Source organism: Lithobates pipiens, unplaced genomic scaffold (genome assembly GCF_037356315.1).
Source record: "Lithobates pipiens isolate NorthernLeopardFrog02 unplaced genomic scaffold, aLitPip1_a1.2 Scaffold_3, whole genome shotgun sequence".
Classification (NCBI taxonomy): Eukaryota; Metazoa; Chordata; class Amphibia; order Anura; family Ranidae; genus Lithobates; species Lithobates pipiens.
In genome coordinates, this window is record NW_027507790.1 from 107,472,847 (window position 1) to 107,476,890 (window position 4,044).

A 4,044-nucleotide genomic window follows, 5' to 3' on the forward strand; every position below is an offset into this window, starting at 1 on the left:
CCGGTCCGGCGATACTGTATGAGTGTGGATCCATGAAGTGTCCTTCAACTGAGCCTCCAGGCTCCTTCAGAAAAGACAGCCTTGTGCATAGCCTTCTCCTGAAGAGTCCTCCCCTGGATACTTCTCCAGTTGCTGGGCCTCTCCTTAGGTGAGATGGCACCGGACCACCCTTGAATCACCAGGCCTCGATATCCATTCAGGCCTGTCCCTGCAGTTGCTTCACTTCGGACTATCCAGCCCTGAAACTTGGAAATGCATGGAACCGCACCCCAGGCCAGGAGGGCCTTGGGGGCTGGTTAGGAGGACCAGAGCCAGACAGAAAAATCTTCTGGCATGGAACCTCATAGCATGTGATGTCAGTACCTTAAATACCATCTCCCAGAATGCAAAGCAGGAGAACACTCCCACTGGGCTGGTTCTGAGAAAAATGGGGCACTCAATACACCCAGCTTAACTGCGTTCTACCACTTGCCGGCGGTGACAGCACCACCTGCAGCCAAAGAGAACCCAGTGCAACTCAGCTGGACTGGTACTGAAATCATAATGTAGTAAAATTAGCCCTAAAACTCAACTGTGGTTTCAGGAATATTAACTTTCAAAAACATATAGCGCATGCTCGTCAGGAGCCAGCGCTACATAAGCAACTGCTGAGGAATTGTCTGAGTGGACCTGGATGTGATGTCCCTGGAGCTCCTGTTGAAAAACTCAGAGCCAGGGAAATAGCTTTCAGCTCTCCCCAGTTCGAGGACTTCCCTGCGTACTCGATATTCCGAGATCCTTGTGCCAGACTCATCCCTAGGTGTGCTCCCCAACCCGTGCTGCTTGCGTCTGTTGTGACTACCTTGGACACTGGTAGTACTCATTCTAAGCCCCGTGATAGATTCACTGCCTTCCTCCGCCACCACAAGGACCTCTTTACCCCTACTGGAATGAAAACCAATGATTCCTGGGATCTCTGGGTGCAGTCCCAAACCTCCAGAACAAACAGCTGTAGAGGGCGGAAGTGCAATCCTGCCCACCTTACGGCTGGGAGGGCAGACCTCAGTAGACCCAAAGCTGACATGGCCTTTCTTATGGATATCTGTTGATTGCCCTGTAGGACTGCCAAGGCTTTGTCTACTTTGCAAATTTTCTCTTCTGGAAGGAAAACTCGCTGCTGAGTTGAGTCCAGAACATAAGCTAGGAACATAACTCTCTGGGATGGAACCAGGTTGAATTTCTCCAAATTTAGGAGCCATCCCAGATGTTCCAACACACTCCTTGCTACCTGCAAATCCTGAACCAGCTGCTCCAGCAAAGGAGCAAAAAGGAGCAGGTCGTCCATGTATGCAACTACTGAGATTCCCCAGAGTCGCAGAAAGGCCAGAGCCTCCACCATCACCTTGGTGAATATCCGGGGAGAAGAGGATAGCCCAAAGAGGAGGGCTTGAAATTGAAGATGTACTACTTCTGTCCCCGACCTTACTGCCAGTCTGAGGTATCTCTGACTGACCTCTGCAATTGGAATGTGCAGATAGACGTCCCTTAGGTCTATGGACGCCATGTAGCAATTTGGAGGAAGCAGTGTTTTCACAGTGAAAATGGAATCCATCTGGGACCTCTTGTAGGAGATTGATAGATTCAGAGGTTTCAAGCTCAGAATGAGCCTGAACTTCCCTGAAGGCTTCCAAACCACAAAAATGTGGAAATAAAAACCTCTGCCTATCTACCCAGGTGGGACCCGTGACACTACATCCTGCTGTTCCAGATCCTCTAGTGAGGCCAGTAGAGCTGTCGACTTTTCCGCACACTTTGGCAAATCTGTGATTTGCAGCCTGTGTGGGGGGGGCTTGAGAATTCCCATTTGTAGCCTCTCCTTACAATCCCTAGTATGAACGGATTGGAGGTAACATACTCCCACTGTGGGAGGAAAGCACCCAGTCTTCCTCCCACCGGGGTTAACCTGTCATTGGGACTTTTGGGGCTGTTCAGGAGGGCAAATAATCGCTACCCCCACGCCTTCTGCCCTTGTTGGTCCGCACTCTCTTTTAAGACTCCGTCCTCAGAAAATTAAACTTCTTTTGCGGACGTGTCTTCTTTTTAGATTTTTCCCCCAACTTTTTATTTAAGGGAAATGCCTTCTTTTTATCTGCTGTTCGATTAAGGACAGCCTCCAGGTCCGGACCAAACAGTAAACCCCCTGTTAAAGGAACTACACAGAGCTTTGGCTTGATGCATTGTCTCCTTGCCAGGTTTTTAGCCAGAGAGCTCTGCTGGCTGAATTGGCCAACGCAGAGGATGTAACAGACATGTGGACCGACTCTGCTGAGGCATCCGCAATACATGCGACCCCTTTTACAAGGGGAATTACAATTGGGAAGGAGAAGAAAGTCGTCTCTTTTGCAGTCCCAGCCTCAATATGTGCTTTTATATGTGTTAGCCAGTGCTCCATATTACGTGCCACCACTGTGACAGCCATGGCAGGCTTAAGATTCCCTAAGGAGGAATCCCAAGTCTTTTTGAGGAGGGAATCCATCCTCTTGTCAATGGGGTCTGATAGCACCCCCATATGTTCAAAAGGCAAGTTTGTCTTTCTGGATACCTGAGAAAAAGCTGCATTCAGTCTAGGCGACTTGTTCCACACAGCCGCTTCATCCTCTGAAAAGGGGAATCTGCGCTTTAGTGCTCTGGAAAAGAAAGGCTTCCTTTCTGGGTCTCGCCATTCCTTTTTGATAGCGTCAACTAGAACCTCATGGACCGGGAAGACCCTCCTCTTCTGCTCCCCAAGACCTTCGTACATTTGATCATGGAGAGAGAGAGATTTTTTCTCCTCTTGTATACCTAGAGTAGTATGACTCCAAAGAGCTCTTCCACCTCTTCCAGGGAGAGTTTGTATCGGGAGGTTTGAAAGGGCTCACTATCCACATTCTCTCTGTCCGACTCCCCTGAGGAGTCTGAGGACGCACCATCAGGCTCATCCTCAAAAGACTGTCTGGTAACCCTTCACTGATAGAGGGACCTGCTGAAGGACCAGGTGCGGCATCCTGCGCTGGCAGAGGACTAGCTGGGGGGTTGCGGGGGTTGAAAGCTTGCAAACAGCATTTTAAAAGATTGGAAGGTGATGGAAAGCTCCTTAATGGATGCTGCCAAGGACTCCCCAGCCCAACTGCCGTGCATTTGAGAGATCTCTGTCTCTCCCTCTCAGGAAAAACTGGTCTCAGCATCCCCAGCTGACAAATGGCCCTGGTTCCTCAGCAGTGTCTCCCCTCTGGAGGAAACACCAAAACTGATGGGCTGGAGGGATGGTGTGGATTAATACTCTGGTTGAGGCAGTGTTTCCAGAGAAGGGAGGAGCCGAGGTCTCTCAAGTGTGCTGTCCTGAAAGACGAAACAGGGAAAAATTAGGTTTACAAACATGTTATTCTTGCCTGCTCTCTATAATAGCTTTGAATAGAGCAGCCCCACTCCTCCCCTTCTTGGGTTCCCTGCTGTCGCTCCTCCCCCTTGCCCAGTGCAGCCCATAGAAAGCCGCTGGCTATGCAGCCCATTGAAGCACAGAGCATGGCTCGGCCCTGCCCCCTGATGTCTGCTCACTGGCTGTGATTGGCTCCAACTGCTGCCTCTCTGTCCAGTGAGGAGAGAGAGAGAGCTACTGCTCTCAGGCACAGTTCTGGATCAAGATCGAGCTCAGGTATTTAGGGGGTGGGGGGAGCTGCATATAGGTTCTTTCCTCCCACACTATAAAGACATTCCTCGCGTTGGTGGTGCAGTGGTGAGCATAACTGCTTATCCAGCAGCTGACCCAGGTTTGATTCCTGGCCAATGCAATTGCCAAGATGGCTGCCTCAACTGTTAACTAATTTGTGTCCCCTGGGAGAAATCTGCTGTGCAAATTAAATGCTGATGGAAAAAAATTGAAACCAAATGGAATGTGTCATATGTATTTTGTTAAGCACTTTTGAACAATATACTTTTTTGCACCAGGATATGATTGTTTTGTATTCTCATTTTAAGCCAGCAGGTGGAGCACTTGGTTCCTTTTCAGGTATTTTCTAGGCTATCCTT

General features: G+C 49.6%; 1 non-coding gene across 1 annotated transcript; it reads left to right on the forward strand.

Moving 5' to 3' along the window:
• Window positions 1-3,734: 3,734 nt before the first annotated feature.
• TRNAD-AUC (transfer RNA aspartic acid (anticodon AUC)) lies at window positions 3,735-3,806 on the forward strand. The gene has a single exon. It is a non-coding gene; the product is annotated as a tRNA-Asp (tRNA).
• The last annotated feature ends 238 nt before the right edge of the window (window positions 3,807-4,044 follow it).